The following is an 18,657-nucleotide window of genomic DNA, read 5'->3' as shown; positions in this document are numbered from 1 at the left end:
TCTTTATTAGGTTTAGGAATCAATACAATTAAGGCCTCGCGCATAGATGGAAGGAGGCTTTTCTGTTTAACCACTTAAGGACCGGAAGGATTTACCCCCTTAACCACTTGCAGAACGCCAATATACGCCCTCACTTTGAGGACGCATATGGTTGTTCAGCTACAAGATAGAAGTGGTCTCTGCAGCAGAATCGCCGCAAGATCACTTTTATCGGCGGCGGGAGGGGGGCCCTCCGCCGCTTACCAGAGCCGTCGGCAGCGGCAGAGGCCATCCAGTTCTTTCACGTCAGTGCCATGGAGATGGCCCCCACCCGTCTCCATGACATTGCAGGGCGGAAGTGACATCAAAATATCACTTCCGCCCATAGCTCTTAAGGGGCCATTTTTTTTTAAATCATTTTTTTAAATGACAAATTGCATTTTAGTGTAAATATGAGATCTGAGGTCTTTTTGACCTCAGATCTCATATTTAAGAGGTCCTGTCCTGTTTACATTCCTTGTAATAGGAATAAAAGTGACACAATTTTTTATTTTTTTTAAAAACTGCGTAAAAATAAAAAATAAAAGGTAAAATAAATAAGAAAAACGTGTCCTGTCGCGCCGAGCTCGCAGGAGAAGCGAACGCATATGTGAGTAGCGCCCGCATATAAAAACGCTGTTCAAACCACACATGTGAGGTATCGCCGCGATCGGTAGAGCGAGAGCAATAACTCTAGCTCTAGTCCTCCTCTGTAACTCAAAACATGCAACCTGTAGAATTTTTTAAACGTCGCCTATGGAGATTTTTAAGGGTAAAAGTTTGACACCATTCCACGAGCGGGCACAGTTTTGAAGCGTGACATGTTGGGTATCAATTTACTCGGTGTAACATTATCTTTCACAATATAAAAAAAAACTGGGCTGACTTTAGTGTTGTCTTATTTTTTAATGCAAAAAAGTGTATTTTTTCCAAAAAAAGTGCGCTTGTAAGACCGCTTGGGCAAATATGATGTGACAGAAAGTATTGCAACGACCGCCATTTTATTCTCTGGGGGGGTTGAAAAATAATGTTTGGGGGTTCTAAGTAATTTTCTAGCAAAAAAAAAAATGTTTTTAACTTGTAAACAACACATCTAAAAAGAGGCCTGGTCCTTAACCACTTAACAACCGGCCCATAGCCGAATGACGGCAGCAGGGCGGTTGCTTAACTCTGGGATCACGTACTATGACGTCCTCCCAGAATTCCCGCACCCGAACACATCCTTGACCGCAGGGTCAAATGACGGAGCGATCACATGTAAACAAACCGGCGTCGTCTCATGATGATGCCGGTTCCTCTCCCCCCCTCTCTGTACGGTACACTGTGAGCGGAGAGGGGGATGGATGGCAGAAGCGCTGTGGGTTGGATGTGTAGTGCCCACAGTGCTGCTCAGTGACATCCAGCCATCCATCCATCCATGCTCAGCCATCCCTAATGCTTTGCAATGCCCTGCACTACTCTGCAATGCCCTGCAATACTCTGCAATGCCCCAGAATACTGTGCAATACTCTGCAATGCCCCAGAATACTGTGCAATACTTTGCAATGCCCCAGAATACTGTGCAATACTCTGCAATGCCCCAGAATACTGTGCAATACTCTACAATGCCCCACAATACTGTGCAATACTCTGCAATGCCCCACAACAATGTGCAATACTCTGCAATAACCCACAATACTGTGCAATTCTCTGCAATGCCCCACAATACTCTGCAATTCCCCAGAATACTGTGCAATACTCTGCAATGCCCCACAATACTGTGCAATACCCCACAATACTGTGCAATACTCTGCAATGCCCCACAATACTGTGCAATACCCCACAACACTGTGCAATACCCTGCAATACCCCGCAATACCCTGCAATACCCCGCAATACTGTGCAATACCCCACAACACTGTGCAATACTCTGCAATACCCCACAATACCCCGCAATACTCTGTAATACCCCGCAATACTCTGCAATACCCCACAATACCCTGCAATACCCTGCAATACCCTGCAATACCCCGCAGTACTCTGCAATACCCCGCAATACTCTGCAATACCCTGCAATACTCTGCAATACCCTGCAATACTCTGCCATACCCAGCCATACTCTGCAATACTCGGTGATACCCAGCCATACCCAGTCATACTCGGCGATACCCTGCCATACTCTACAATACCCCGCCATACTCTGCAATACCCCGCCATACTCTGCAATACCCAGCCATACCCAGCCATGCTCAGCCATACTCTGCCATACTCGGCTGTATCGGCTGTACTCGGCCTCTGTATGTGGCCAGGCTGTGGAAGTCTCACACATGTGGTATCGCCGTACTCAGGAGGAGTAGGAGAATCTATTTTGGGGTGTCATTTTTGGTATGTACATGTTATGTGTTAGAAATATTGTATAAATGGACAACTTTGTGTTAAAAAAAAAATGCGTTTTAACCACTTCCCGCCCGCCAGCTGTCATACGACGTCCTTGACTTTGTGCGGGGATATCTGAATGATGGATGCAGCTACAGGCATCATTCAGATATCAACTTTTTTAGCTGGCGATTCCCTACACCATAAGAATGATCATAGCAGCTGTTCCACTGCTTGATCATTCTTACGGGAGAGGAGAGGGGACGTCCCCCCCTCCCGCCGCCCTCCAGTGCTTCTACCGACTCACCGCCACAATCGAAGCCAGGATCTTTTTTTAATTTTTTTTTATTTCAGGCTTCCCAGCCTAGAGGTGAGATGTGGGGTCTTATTGACCCCATATCTCACTGTAAAGAGGACCTGTCATGCCATATTCCTATTACAAGGGATGTTTACATTCCTTGTAATAGGAATAAAAGTGGTCAAAAAAATTTTTTTGGGAAAAGAGCATCAAACTAAAATAAATAAAGTAAAATGAATAAAAAAAAAAAAAAAAATTAACGCGCCCCTTTCCCTGTGTGCTCACATGTAGTAGCGAACGCATACGTAAGTCCCGCCCACATATGAAAACGGTGTTCAAACCACACATGTGCGGTATTGCTGCGATCGGTAGAGCGAGAGCAATAATTTTGGCCCTAGACATCCTCTGTAACTCAAAACATGTAACCAGTAAAACATTTTAAAGCATCGCCTATGGGGATTTTTGAGTAGTGAAGTTTGGTGCCATTCCACAAGAGCGTGCAAGTTTGAAAGGTGACATGTTGGGTATCTATTTACTCGGCGTAACTTCATCTTTCACAATATTCACATGTTTCCAAAACATTGGGCTAAGTTTACTGTTTTTTTTTTTTTTAAAGCACAAAACTGTTTTTTTTAAAAAAAAAAACGCGTTCAAAAAATTGCTGCGCAAATACCGTGCGAGATAATAAGTTGCAATGACCGCCATTGCATTCTCTAGGGTCTTTGCTAAAAAAAATATATAATGTTTTGGGGTTCTATGTAATTTTCTAGCTAATAAATGATGATTTTTACATGTCGGAGAGAAATGTCAGAATTGTCCTGGGTGCTCCAGAACGCCTGAAGGTGCTCCCTGCATGTTGGGCCTCTCTATGTGGCCACGCTGTGTAAAAGTCTCACACATGTGGTATCGCCATACTCGGGAGTAATAGCAGAATGTGTTTCGGGGTGTAATATGGGGTATGCATATGTGGTGTGTGAAAAATAACCTGCTAATATGACAATTTTGTGAAAAAAAAAAAAGTAAAAAAAAAAACTTGATTTTGCAAAGAATTGTGGGAAAAAATTACAACTTCAAAAAACTCACCATGCATCTTTCTAAATACCTTGGAATGTCTTCTTTCCAAAAAGGGGTCATTTGGGGGGTATTTGTACTTTTCTGGCATGTTAGGGTCTCAAGAAATTAGATACAGTGTTGCATGACTAATTGTCATTCAACATGTGAGAGCACCAAAAGCTGAAAATTGGTCTGGTTATTAAGGGGGTTTAAGTGCCCAGTGGTCAAGTGGTTAAGTGGTTAATGACCGGGACATTTTTTGCGATACGGCACTGTGTCCCTTTAACTGACAATTGCGCAGTCGTTTGACATTGTACCCAAACAAAATTGATGTCCTTTTTTCCCACAAATAGAGCTTTCTTTTGGTTGTATTTGATCACCTCTGCGTTTTTTATTTTTTGCACTATAAACAAAAAAAGAGCGACAATTTTGAAAGAAAAAATATTTTTTATTTTTTGCTATAATAAATATCCCCAAAAATGTTTTAATGTATTCTTCTACATATTTTTGGTATAAAAAATTGCAATAAGAGTATATTGATTGGTTTGCGCAAAAGTTATAGCGTCTACAAAATAGGGGATAGAATTATAGCATTTTTATGTCATTTTTTTTTCTTTACCAGTAATGGCGATGATCTGCGATTTTTTGCGGGACTGCGACATTGCGGCAGACAAATCAAACACTTTTGACACATTTTTGGGACCACTGATATTTATACAGCGATAGTGCTATAAAAATGCACTGATTACTGTGTAAATGCCACTGGCAGGGAAGGGGTTAACACTAGGGGTGATCAAGGGGTTAAATGTGTTCCCTCGTGTGTTTTTAATTATATGGGGATGAAGCTTACTAGAGGAGGAGACATATCGCTGTTCCTACTTAGTAGAAACAAACGATCTGTCTCTCCTCTCCTGACATAATGGGTATTTGTGTGTTTACACAAATCCCTGTTCTGGCTCTCATGCCGGCAATCGCGGGTGGCCGGCAGCGATCGCGCGCGCCTGCTATGGCTCTTAAAGGAGCCGATGTACGGGTACGGCCTTTCATGGGAACGAACCACTTTGCGAACGTATATGTGTGTGAGCCGGTCGGCAAGTGGTTAAAGATAGTGGAGTAAAGTGTATGTAATCTTTGGACCAAGACATCTCGATGCGTCAGATACCATTCAATGGGAAACCAATTCAGTCCCGGAGTTTTGTGTTTAGCAAATACAGTAGATATCTAGTTGAAGAATAGAAGAATGCAAATCCCTTCCACAATGAAAAGCGCTCTATAATTGGAAGAGGTGGACATTTCATTCATCCACCTGTCCTCTATTCATAGATTGCTTTTCATTGCAGTAAGCCATAGTACAGCTTCCATGAATGGAGCAGTTGGAGGAAAGGGCGAGCATAGTCTGAACATTTGGCAAGTGCCTGTGACAGGTCCAGCAGCTTGTATTAACCTCTGCAGCACCATCTCTGGGGGCAAAGGACTGGAGATTAAAAAAAAAGCATAGCAGCCACTAGCACAAGGGACACTTTTCATCCATTGTAAGTACCATCCCTGGTGCTGATTTAAAAATATATATATATTTCAGTAAATGTCAGCTTTAAAAGGTTGTGACATTGTAACCATCCCATTCACTAGTAAAGCCTTATGAGAGAAGGGATTCAGATTGGTTTGTCCAGCAAGGCAGCACTTAAATAACAAGCAACACTGGTTCTTCTGTTTTGGCACAACAATTACATCACTCTGCATATAAAAGAGGCATTGCAATAGAAAGATAAGCCATTTGTAATTGAGCGCACAGGAGGCAAGAACTGCTAGAGATTTTTTTCTGAGTAGGCAAGCAAAGTAAGTGCAGATCTACAACACAGCACAGTTGTACAGGTAAAGCCCTTCTGTTGTTATTATTGAGACCAGCATGTCCAAATCCCTGCTTTGTTATAAATTATAAGTTGATTGTTCCAAAAAAAAAAAAAACGTGATCTGTACAATGTAAAGATATACTGTAAAATCATGTTTAATGCCTTTTTTGTTATGCCTGGTTTTCTAGCCCCAGGTTCCTGCTTTGTTCCTTGTAACTTCTTATTCCTGTTCCCCTATCTGGTCCACTGCCTCAATCTAATCCTTGTGTCTATACTATCTTTTTTTACTATGGCCACTACTTATTAAGTCAGTTCTTTGTCCTTTTCTTTTTCTACTTCTTCTACTTGTGCGTTGTTGTTCCCTTCCCAGATTCTGGCTCCTTACTTTCCAGGGTAAAGGAGAGGGTATGTTGTTCTTTAAGTCCCCTGCAAATATTAATACTGGTAGGTGTATCAATCCCTAAAGTGGACCTTTCCCCCATTTCACTAAAATTCACAGCAGCCTACAGTTCAGCAAAAATATGTTTGTTAAACAACTGAATGTAAGATGATTTCATATCAGCTTAGAGATAAGCTCAGGTGTGTTCAGATACCAGACAGAAAGCTGTCACTGCTGACTGCTAAACATAAGCAACAGAAGCAGTGCCCAACCCGCAGCCACACATATAAATGCCCCGAGAATGCCTTGGCTGCTTATGACTGGAGGTCTACAGTGACAGATTCCTGGCAGGATAGCTCAGGTGGGTTTGTACCAGTATCCAAACACACTTGAGCTCATCCCTAATGCTGATATGGAAGTATCTTGCAATCAAATTTTAAACAAACATATTTTGCATTTACTTACAATTACTGTTTTTCCACTTCTTGGTTGAATGAGGCACTGGTGATGTAACCCTGGCCTCACAGATGCATCTTGCGAAAATTCCTGCCACATGTTCCAGAAGCTAGACCCAGCATTCTAGGCAGAGTTTTGGTAAGGAAAAGGGAGATGGATTCATCTGCCCTCAGTAAAAATGGCCACTTTGAGAAGAATTGAGAGTTGTGCAAAGAATAAAAAGCCTGCAGTTGTTTATAAGTAATTTCTTGTACTAAACATTTCTAAAGCCTGGTACACACAGGTGTTTTTTTTTTTTTCGTTCAGGAGGCTGAACAAAAAAGAAACGAGAAACTTGTAAGGAGCTCACTGTATGTACTAACTATGCGTTGTTAGTACAGCAATCTCCCCGCTGAGCTATTGTGTTCTGCCCCCCCACCAGAACACACCATTGACTCGAGTGCTGATCATATGCGGGGCAGCTGCTGGTTAGACTAGCTTTTGTTGGACAGGCTGCTGTACACACTGGCCGAATATTTGGTCCATCTGTACCAGCCTTAAGGCTTCCTGCTCATGGGCGCATTTGCCCTTGCAGCATAAACACGCTGTGTACTTCTGGTGCTTGGGATGTCCTGGAGATGCATACAGCCAACCACAGGCACGGATGGGTGAAAGAGGCTGTACACAGCTATGTGCAGCTATTAGCACAAAGTAGTGCACGTGCAAAGACGTAATAGCCTCAATGCAGGTAGTATGCAGTGTATACAGGAGTAGACGCAAACCACTTCCACTGTAACACTACATTCGCACAGGTGATGAGGAGCAGATAGTTTGCTGTGTTCAGAGGCAGCCAAACGCTGCGTCCAGTCTGTGTGAAGCCAAAATTCCAAAGAAGTATGAACCCTCAATGCACACTGACTGCATCCAAGTTCAATTGGAGGTGCCACTGTAATTCATCTCAATGTAGCCTTAAAGGGGTTGTAAAGGCAGAATGTTTTTTATCTTAATGCATTCTATGCATTAAGATAAAAAAAGCTTCTGTATGTAGCAGCCCCCCCAGCACCCCCCTAATTACTTACCTGAGCCCCATCTCTCTCCAGTGATATCCACAAGTGTCTAAGCCGTTCGGGACACTCCTCCTGATTGGCCGAGACACAGCAGCAGCGCCACTGGCTCCCGCACCAGTCAATCGAAATCAGTTAGCCAATCAGGGGAGAGAGGGGGTGGGGCCGGGTCAGGGCTCCGTATCTGAATGGATACACGGAGCTCTGACTCGGCTCAGGTGCCCCCATAGAAAGCTGCTGGCTAAAGGGGCACTCGATAGGAGGAAGAGGCCAGGAGCAGCAAAGAGGGATCCAAGAAGAGGAGGATCTGGGCTGCTCTGTGCAAAACAAACTGCACAGAGGAGGTAAGTATAACATGTTTGTTATTTTTTTTTTTTAAAACGAGACTTTACAATAGCTTTAACCGATTCAGCCCCGGAAGATTTTACCTCCTTCCTGACCAGAGCATTTTTTGAGATTCGGCACTGCGTCGCTTTAACAGACAATTGCACAGCCGTGCGACATGTCTCCCAAACAAAATTGACGTCCTTTTTTCCCCGCAAATAGAGCTTTCTTTTGGTGGTATTTGATCGCCTCTGCGATTTTTATTTTTTGCGCTATAAACAAAATAAGAGCGACAATTTTGAAAAAAACGCATTATTTTTTACATTTTGCTATAATAAATATCCCCCAAAAATATATAAAAAAAAGGAGGGGTTAAGTATGTCCTAGGGGAGTGATTACTAACTGTAGGGGGATGGGCTAGCAGTGTCATTACACTGACCACAGCTCCCGATTACAGGGAGCTGTGATCAGTGACACTTGTCACTAGGTAGAACGGGGAGATGTTGTTTACATCAGCATCTCCCCGTTCGTCCTCTCCGTGAGGCGATCGCGGGTATCCCCGCGGCGATCGAGTCTGCGTGACCCGCGACCCGACTCACGGGGGTCCCGGCCAGCGCACGCGCGCCGCCGGCAGCTCGCATGCAATGGCACGGCGAGAAATTCAAATGGACGTACCTGTAAGTCCATTTGCCCAGCCGTGCCATTCTGCCGACGTACATCGGCGTGCGCCGGTCGGGAAAGGGGTTAAGCTGTCAGAGTCAAACCAACATTTGTTTTTTACCGCAGTGATGAAAAAATTTGAAGGTGGGGAAGGAAATTTTTTCTCGAACAAAGTTTTAACAGTGTATGTGGTTTTCGTTTAGGAAATAATTGAATGTTAAAAGAGAACAAGATTTTTAAGTGCTTTCAAGCAACATTCATCAAGTAAAATTTCACAGTAAATAGATAAATAATAAATTATTATGTAATAACATATAGCACAATAATATATGATTTAGCTTGATTAAAACAGTACCTTTTCAGCAGGCAGCAGCCTGGCTACGACCCTCGAAGTTCCATTTTTTTTTTGGGGGGGGGGGGTTTGGCTCTGCCTCACCTGCCTCCCCTGACTGCATGTCCCTGTCTTGGACCTCTGTAGGGAGACCATTGCTTCTACACAGAGAGCAAGTGTCCTTCTCTATACTAATAGCATATTTTCGTCATTAGCTCACGATTTTTATTGAAAAATTCATGTCAATGATAATGCTCAATTTTGCTGATCCCATTTCCTGACTGATTACCTAAAGTGGCTCCAAAGTAATTTTTTTTTAATTGTAATGTATTCCCTGCAGTCCCCACTACCTGTCTTACCCATGCCATCCCTAAACACTTACCTGGCTCCTGTCACCGCTCCAGCACCTTTCTCCTCACTACTGGTCTCAGGGAAGAAGCTGAGAGCAGAGGGAGCCATAGGCTGCTGGTGCTGTCAGTAAAACTCCTGTGAGGAGAGAGCGGGGGCTTACTGGTATTGTGTGTGTCCATGGATGCACACAGCCTGACTCAGGAGCCTGCTAAGGAAGCACCCGGAGGAGGGAGGAGAGAACAGCAGCGGCAGGGGACTCCAGAAGAGGAAGTAAGGGACCTTTCTGTGCAATACCATGCCTTTCGATATGCTGCTTCTGAAAAAAAAATATTGGATGTCTGTTCTTGCATCTTGGCAGCTTATTCATTTGAGTGGGCTGCCTTAACACAGTGCATATAAGATAAGTTCACTTTATTTGTTCTACCTCTGATCTAAAGTACCCCACCCTCTTTTGCCCCAGATGCATACTGATCTCATCCTCGTCCACATTGTTTACATCCTACCAGTAAAATCCATATCTGTGCAGTCAATTGCCATAAATAGCACAGGCATGGCCAGTGTAGAGATAATCTTACTGGCAGGATGTAAACATTGTGGCAGATTGCACCTTGGGATAAAGGTAGGTAAGCATATGGGATAGCACGGGTAGAATACTTTAGATCATGGGAAGACAAGAAAGGTAAGTGCAAATATCAATTGTAACATTCTTTTTTTATCTAGCCATATAAACAAGGGATAACATTTAATCAACTATATACTACTAAAAATGTATGTTAAAGCTTTCTAATGCCACGTACACACGAGTGGACTTTTCGACCAGACTGGTCCGACGGTCTATCCGACTGACTTCTAGCGGACTTCTGACGGACTTTCCCAACGAACGGACTTGCCCACACACGATCACACCAAAGTCCGACGGATTTGTACGTGATGACGTACGACCGGACTAAAATAAGGAAGTTGATAGCCAGTAGCCAATAGCTGCCCTAGTATCGGTTTTCGTCCGTCGGACTAGCATACAAACGAGCGGACTTTTCGACCAGACTCGAGTCCGTCGGAAAGATTTGAAACATGTTCCAAATCTAAAGTCCGTCAGATTTTCGACCGAAAAAGTCCGCTGCAGGTCCGATGAAGCCCACACACAGTCAAATTGTCCGCCGTACTCGACCCGTCGGACCGTCCAGTCGAAAAGTCCACTCGTGTGTACGCGGCATAAGGCTTCATGCACCCTGGGCTTAAAAAACGTCTGTTCTCTTGGGAGTAAAAAACTCTCATATAGAGCATTTTTTGTACAAAGTCTAGACGAGTTTAGAAGATTTTTAGTTTTCCCTTGCTAAATGATTGCGGGACACACGTTTGCATTATCATTTCTGCTGGCAATTGCCAGATATCCCTTTTTCTATCTCCTAATGGCTAGCACAGTACGAATACTCTCCTGGAATGTGTGGGGCCTTGGTAACTCTGTGAAATGGTTAGCTGTATTCCGAAATGCAAAATGGTTGAAGGCAGATATCGTATGTCTCCAAGAGACTCATCTATCACCCAACGCATATCATTGTTTGTCTCCAAGACTGTTCGTTTGTCAGTATCATGCAACTTATTTGACTTTCTCTAAAGGGGTGAGCATATTTATAAGACAGGGGACTCAATTCACGTGTAGTCAAGTGCTCACGGACCCCAATGGTCGATATGTATTTATTTTATGCAAATTGTATGGGATTCAATGTGTAGTAGCAAGGGTGTACATTCCTCCACCGTTCTCGGCTGAGGTACTCAATACTTTGGCGAGTTTTATGGCCCATTACTCTACTACACCGTTGATAGCGGGGGGAGAATTTAATAACATGCTAGCCTTCCACTGGGATAAATTGTCCCCCAACTCCCAAACTCATCTTAACTCTAGGAAACCTACTCCCTTTTCTCGCCTAGTGGGGGAGCTTGGACTAGTGAACGTATGGAGAGATTGAGGCACCCCAATGCAAAGATGTTTTCCTGTTATTCAGCTACATATGATAGTTTGTCTAGAATTGATCTGGGCCTGGGCAACAAATATACCCTCTCCTTCCTGACGGACTCAAACTACGAACCCAGACACATCTCAGATCACTCACCTTTTTGGGTGGAGCTAGATTTCCCCACAACCCCGAGACAATATAGTTAACCACACCAACTAGTGCCGAATTGATTGTCAATTGCTGGATGAATGAGGAGTATAAGGCGGGATATTATGTTGTTCGATGAGGGTAGGCACGTGAAAATACATATCTGCTCTCTAAAAGTTGTTATAGATATAAATGTTTATTCTTCGTTTGATCACAGAGGTTCTAGTTTTATACAGAATGTCTGTATACAGAGGTACAGTAAAATTTATACTAATGGACACGGCTGTTTCCTACATGTTATATCTATAAACAATAATAATTGAACCCATTGTTAATAGACTTTCTGCGGGTATTGTGTGTTGACAACAATATTATTTGTACATTGTTATGCACAGTATTTCCATGCTACTTTTTGTCAGATTACTATGTTTTTGAACAATAAAAAAGAAGAAGGCACTGCACCAATTCATACATTAATTGGTGCGCCGGAAAAATTAATTGGTGCGCCGAAGCGGCGCACATTGAAGCACAAGTAGCGATAATAAATACCCGCATATGTAAACTGCAACTGTCGCTAGGGTAATTGCGGTTTTCTCATTGATAATAGCGCACGCCCAATACAATTGTTTAATTTCATCTCATTGGATGTGTCTTGTTAGGCAATTAGTAGGTATTCTCAGTTAATTAACCCTGTTGACGCTAACCTCATTCCTATCACTTCTAATATATCTTTGAAATGTGTTTTTTTCTTTTTTACCCAAATCTTTTCAATACATTACAAAGAACAGAGAAGTGTTTCTAAACCCAATAAATTAATATTTTCAGATCTTGATCTTTAAAGATGACCATACACTGCAACCAGTTAGACCTTAAATAAATTAGATTTAGTGCAAGAGCCTGTTTGATTTCCTATAATTTGAATTAATTGTTCAAGCGCATCTTCCTATTACCTATTTTGTCTAAATACAGAGATTGGCCAATCAGATTGCATAGTGCATGACCATCTTAAGTGCCAAATTTGGAATGTAGATGTGCCATGATCCACTTGTATTTTCCTAACGATATTTCTTGGCCATTATACAAGGCACATTGAAAAACCACCTTTTTTCAAGACATGCTCAGGAATCTTCAAACTACGGCTCTCCAGCAGTTGCGAAACTACACATCCCATGAGGCATTGTAAAACGCTGACATTTACAGACATGACTAGGCATGATGCATAATTTGCAAATAAGGATCATCTCTTCCTCAGAGAACAGTGAGTGGGGCATGGTGGTGGGAAGAAATTAGCAGCAGTACAAGCAACTTCCTGGAGGGCTTGGTGTCATTCCTGTGTGCTGTCCACTGCTTCCGGGAAACAGATATGTGCCCAGCAGTTGTGCATCTCACATACACAGCGGTCGCGCATATAGATGCATTTGGCGCATCTAGCTGCAGGAACCCAATTTTTATGGAAATTAATAGTAAAGCAGATGCAGATTTTCAGGACTGGACTAACAAATGTTTATAGTGAAAGGCAACTGGTGTTTTATATTAAACAAGGTCTAAATGGGCCATTGACATGCATGACAGTTGAACTTAGGAATGTGTATTTGCAAAGGTAAACTAAATGAAATTCTTTCGTATTTTTGCTTGGGGATAGAGTGCAGAGGGATTAGAAGTCTTGTCAGTTTTTGGGGATGTCTGCACCCCTGATAGGGTGAAGACACCTCCCAAATTTTGACAGTTTCTCCTTCAAATTTATTCACTTCCTGTCACATAGCCAAACAGAAAGTGAGGGTAAAACCCTACCAATGTCTTTCCTTGGGGACACACAGGTCTAAATAGTTGCCCCATTAGGTAAATTGCACTCTAGCATTTTTCTGTGTACACCCCAAATTATTAGGTATTTTGAGGTTTAATAAAGGCAAATTTGTTGTGCATCTGTAGCATGTATCTAAAATGATGCTTCAAAGATGTACGGCTTTAGAGAAAACGTACAAATCTACATTGCAGCTGCAAGATTTTAACCCAAAACAGAAAATAGCCTGCCCCCTCAATACATACAAGGCCCTTTTGGGTCTAACAAAAACAAATACTCTTGCGCATGGGTGTGTTAGCTAGGCAATCCAAAGTTCAGGATGGACAATAGCTTTTGGTCTTGCTGCCCTCCAGGATAGGGATATCCTAGTAGTCAAATGGAAAAACAGAAAAGAGAGGGCGCACCAGCCTTGTGCATTATCCTTTGATACATTTATTAAAAAAAAACATAATTAAAAACTACTCACAAAGAGGCTCTGAGGGAGAAGGTATACTTTCGAAACGTGTCAGCAGCAGTGGTTCGTACGTCCTCTCTTCAGGACCTGGAGACTGCTATCAGTGGACAGACTGTCACAAGTCAAAGACTGTTATAAGCGTGATTTTCTTTCTACCTTTGTGAGTAGTTTTTAATTATGTTTTTTTGAATAAATGTATCAAAGGATAATGCATAAGGCTGGTGCGCCCTCTCTTTTTCCGCCCTTTTGGGTCTGTTAAGGCTTTAAATTAGAACCCCCACGTGAAAAATACCACCCCTAATTAAAAAAATATTGTGCCCCTCCCACACAATAACAAACCCCTAGCCAAACACACAACAAGCAAGCCAGCCCATGAAAGGGGGGTGGATGCTTGAGGGCAGGAGGGGCTCAGCACTCCAAAAGTCAACCACCTTGTTCCCATATTGAGGGGGACAAGGACCTCTTCCACACAATTCTAGGCTGGGGTTGTGGGGGGCTGCAGATAGGGGACTTTATGGAATGTGGAAAGCCCCTTTAAACTAGTGGGTACAAGGTGCTTTGTGGTTGGTATTGGACTGAGTCCAATATGCCCCAAAGGCAGCCAGCTATGTTGAGTGCATGTGGCCTTGTATGGTTCAGGAGGGGAATGGGTGATCTCTCTTCTCGTCCCTTTCCTAGCTGGCCCTGTTGTATGCTCTGAAAAAGGATGTGGTTTAAATTGGTGAAGGCAGCTCACAGTCTTTTGAGAATGGAGTGGAGTGTGGAGTTCCCCTTTAAAAGCAAAAGCTAGCCCATGGAAATCCAAGGGGTTAGAGGGGGAAGACAAGAGCATTGGAGAATGGAGTGTGGAGTTCCCCTTTAAAAGCAAAAGCTAGCCCAAGGAATTCATATGCATTAGAGGGGGAAGGTTAAATGCCCTTTTAGGAGGAGCTAGAGGAGCGAGAGTCTTTTTACATAATTTTAACAAGATGCATGTCACATGTTGGCAATGTAATATGCTAACATGACCTGTGTGCAAATATCCTTAAAAAATACATAAAGGTGAACCAGCGTAAAAAAAATGTGTCAAGTTTAGAGGTGCGCTCGTAACTCACGCAATTGCATGTACGTTGCTTAACATTTACTAAGATTTTGGCTGCACAGTGAACAAACGCATGTGAATGAGCGCAAGACCCGCTTGCACATGCACACTGCTTACATTGATTTCACGCAGTTCTAAATGTACTTGCAGGCACAGCAGGCTTTCTCTGAAAAAGTTACTTTCTCATTCTATTTTGGGCATATTTTTTACTTGGGCAGTTGTTACTAAACTTCCTCACATCACCCCAAAATATTGGCACCTCCATCTTCCGTTAATATTGAATTGGAGATGCCGTGCGCCATGTCCATAGTGGAGCACAGATTGCATTCTCCCATGCGCCGAGATCACTATAGTAAATGGGGGATTTGAGCTCTGTTACAGACGCACCATTGCGTAAATATTGAAATGTGCGTTGCGCCTCGCCATGAGCCTCTACTGATGGCGCACGGCTTTCATAAATCACCCCCCATTGGATAACATTGAGTTGCTTCTACAGGCAGAACACAAAACTCCTGTAGAAGCAAAGTTTTTTAAGCCAGTGTGCATGGAGCCTAATGCCTCGTAAACACGTTCCGATTATCGTAAGACGTATCATTCGCATTTTGTTACATAAAACTAATATCGAATACAATGGTGCAAAATGTGCTCTACGAAAAGTAAAATTTTTGTCGTACGATTCTGGAAAAACCTTCCGCTGTGTGTAGCTATGTATTTGAAATGATGTCAAATATGTGTGACCCATGTGGTGTCCTTCTGGTTTATTTTCGTGTTTCCAATCATGCGTGGTGTTCATCTATCGATTTTTAGTGGACGCATACTGTACCGATTAAACGATTGTCGTACAATGGGCTGTCGTCCGAGCAAAGTTTTCGTGTTTGTCCCTTCGGATTTTGTTGGGCAGACTGTCGTGATCGGCTGTCGAAAGATGCGTACTAATTATCAGATTATCAAACGATCAATCCGGAAGCAATTTTTATCATCTGATAATCAGAATGTGTGTACGAGCCATTACAGTCTGATCATTATTGTCTCAAACGGTTAAAAATTACTTTTATCTTGATAGAAGCCAGCTGTGCTTACAATACATGCTGGTTTCGGTGATACTGACATTCATGTGCTTTTTACATCAACTCATTGTGCCTGGTACCATACTCCATGCATATTTATTTATTATAACAAATTGCAGAAGTTTAAGGCACCTGAATTCTGGCCACCAGTCATCGGGATTAAGAATATTCATTTTCTGTTTATTCTTTCAACATAGTTCACAGGTTATATTATATTTAAGCTACCTTTCCTTTAAACCTTTTCTACTGATATTACTGCATTATAATTTAGTGCTTAGCTGTACCTAGTTAGGTATCAACTTACACTAAATGGTATTAATGCCCAGTCCTGCATAAAGGCATGAAAGTAGATCTTAGAGTAACAGATCTGCCCAAAATGAACAAAAGCTATCTTAAGAGATCTTAAGAGAGTTCCTTTTTTCCAAGTAATTTCTAAATAGTGTGTTTCTGCCAGAATAAATATTGTTTTGTAACTATGTCTGTAGCTATGTACGCTTGGGGAGCTTTTTTTTTTTTTACATTATTCATAACCTTTAACCACTTCAGCCCCGGAAGAATTTACCCCCTTCCTGACCAGAGCATTTTTTGCGATTTGGCACTGCATGACTTTAACTAACAATTGCGCGGTCATGCGACGTTGCACCCAAACAAAATTGACGTCTTTTTTTTCCCACAAATAGAGCTTTTGATCACCTCTGCGTTTTTTATTTTTTGAGCTATAAACAAAAGAAGTGCGACAATTTTGAAAAAAAAAACAATATTTTTTACTTTTTGCTATAATAAATATCCCCAAAATATATATATATAAAAAAATTTCTTTCTCAGTTTAGACTGATATGTATTCTTCTACATATTTTTGGTAAAAAAAATCACAATAAGCGTATATTGATTGGTTTACGCAAAAGTTATAGCGTCTACAAAATAAGGGATAGATTTATGGCATTTTTATTATTAATTTTTTTATTAGTAATGGCGGCAATTCTGCGATTTTTATTGTGACTGCAAGATTGCGGCGGACACATGCAAAAAATCAGTAAAAGTTTTGAAGTATACTTCATTGAAATCCTAATTATTAAAATAAACATAAAAGGGTGTATAAATAAATATATATATATATATATATATTTATATATATATACACACACAGTGGGGATGGAAAGTATTCAGACCCCCTTAAATTTTTCACTCTTTGTTATATTGCAGCCATTTGCTAAAATCATTTAAGTTCATTTTTTTTCCTCATTAATGTACACACAGCACCCCATATTGACAGAAAAACACAGAATTGTTGACATTTTTGCAGATTTATTTAAAAAGAAAAACTGAAATATCACATGGTCCTAAGTATTCAGACCCTTTGCTCAGTATTTAGTAGAAGCACCCTTTTGATCTAATACAGCCATGAGTCTTTTTGGGAAAGATGCAACAAGTTTTTCACACCTGGATTTGGGGATCCTCTGCCATTCCTCATTGCAGATCCTCTCCAATTCTGTCGGGTTGGATGGTAAACGTTGGTAGACAGCCATTTTTAGGTCTCTCCAGAGATGCTCAATTGGGTTTAAGTCAGGGCTCTGGCTGGGCCATTTAAGAACAGTCACGGAGTTGTTGTGAAGCCACTCCTTCGTTATTTTATCTGTGTGCTTAGGGTCATTGTCTTGTTGGAAGGTAAACCTTCGGCCCAGTCTGAGGTCTTGAGCACTCTGGGGTGGTTTTCATCCAGGATATCCCCGTACTTGGCCGCATTCATCTTTCCCTCGATTGCAACCAGTCATCCTGTCCCTGCAGCTGAAAAACACCCCCACAGCATGATGCTGCCACCACCATGCTTCACTGTTGGGCTTGTATTGGACAGGTGATGAGCAGGTTTGCCTGGTTTTCTCCACACATACCGCTTAGAATAAAGGCCAAGAAGTTCTATCTTGGTCTCATCAGACCAGAGAATCTTATTTCTCACCATCTTGGAGTCCTTCAGGTGTTTTTTAGCAAACTCCATGCGTGCTTTCATGTGTTTTGCACTGAAAAGAGGCTTCCATCGGGCCAGTCTGCCATAAAGCCCCGGCTGGTGGAGGGCTGCAGTGATGGTTGACTTTCTACAACTTTCTCCCATCTCCCGACTGCATCTCTGGAGCTCTGCCACAGTGATCTTTGGGTTCTTCTTTACCTCTCTCACCAAGGCTCTTCTCCCCCGATAGCTTAATTTGGCCAGACGGCCAGCTCTAGGAAAGGTTTTGGTCGTCCCAAACGTCTTCCATTTAAGGATTATGGAGGCCACTGTGCTCTTAGGAACCTTAAGTGCAGCAGAATTTTTTTGTAACCTTGGCCAGATCTGTGCCTTGCCACAATTCTGTCGCTGAGCTCTTCAGGCAGTTCCTTTGACCTCATGATTCTCATTTGCTCTGACATGCACTGTGAGCTGTAAGGTCTTATATAGACAGGTGTGTGGCTTTCCTAATCAAGTCCAATCAGTATAATCAAACACAGCTGGACTCAAATAAAGGTGTAGAACCATCTCAAGGATGATCAGAAGAAATGGACAGCACCTGAGTTAAATACATGAGTGTCACAGCAAAGGGTCTGAATACTTAGGACCATGTGATATTTCAGTTTTTCTTTTATAATAAATCTGCAAAAATGTCAACAATTCTGTGTTTTTCTGTCAATATGGGGTGCTGTGTGTACATTAATGAGGAAAAAAATCAACTTGAATGATTTTAGCAAATGGCTGCAATATAACAAAGAGTGAAAAATTTAAGGGGATCTGAATACTTTCCATCCCCACTGTGTATATATATAGATATATATCTATATATATATAGATATAGATATATATCTATATATATACACCCTTTTATGTTTATTTTAATAAATTAGTATTTCAATGAAGTATACTTCAAACCTTTTACTGATTTTTTGCATGGACTTTCATTGTAACAACTGCCTGAAGCATACACTGAATTTTAACTGTAGATACTGAGAGCCTTGATTCATACATACTGATTTTAAAAGTTTATTTTGTATGAATTTATATCTTTTA

The 18,657-nt window shown here is 41.8% G+C and overlaps 1 protein-coding gene across 1 annotated transcript in view; it reads left to right on the top strand.

Annotated features, from left to right (window-relative positions):
- Nucleotides 1-5,469: 5,469 nt before the first annotated feature.
- Nucleotides 5,470-18,657, top strand: part of LOC141106122 (phospholipid-transporting ATPase IC-like) — a 210,469-nt gene continuing 197,281 nt past the window's right edge. Inside the window, exon 1 of the mRNA XM_073596570.1 lies at nucleotides 5,470-5,596. The gene's annotated coding sequence lies outside the window, so the exon portion shown is untranslated. The remainder of the gene's footprint in view (nucleotides 5,597-18,657) is intronic.

The sequence above is a fragment of the Aquarana catesbeiana genome, linkage group LG01 (genome assembly GCF_042186555.1).
Source record: "Aquarana catesbeiana isolate 2022-GZ linkage group LG01, ASM4218655v1, whole genome shotgun sequence".
NCBI classification, from domain to species: Eukaryota; Metazoa; Chordata; class Amphibia; order Anura; family Ranidae; genus Aquarana; species Aquarana catesbeiana.
Note: the sequence above shows the minus strand (reverse complement) of the source record. Positions and strands in the feature narration are given on the sequence as shown.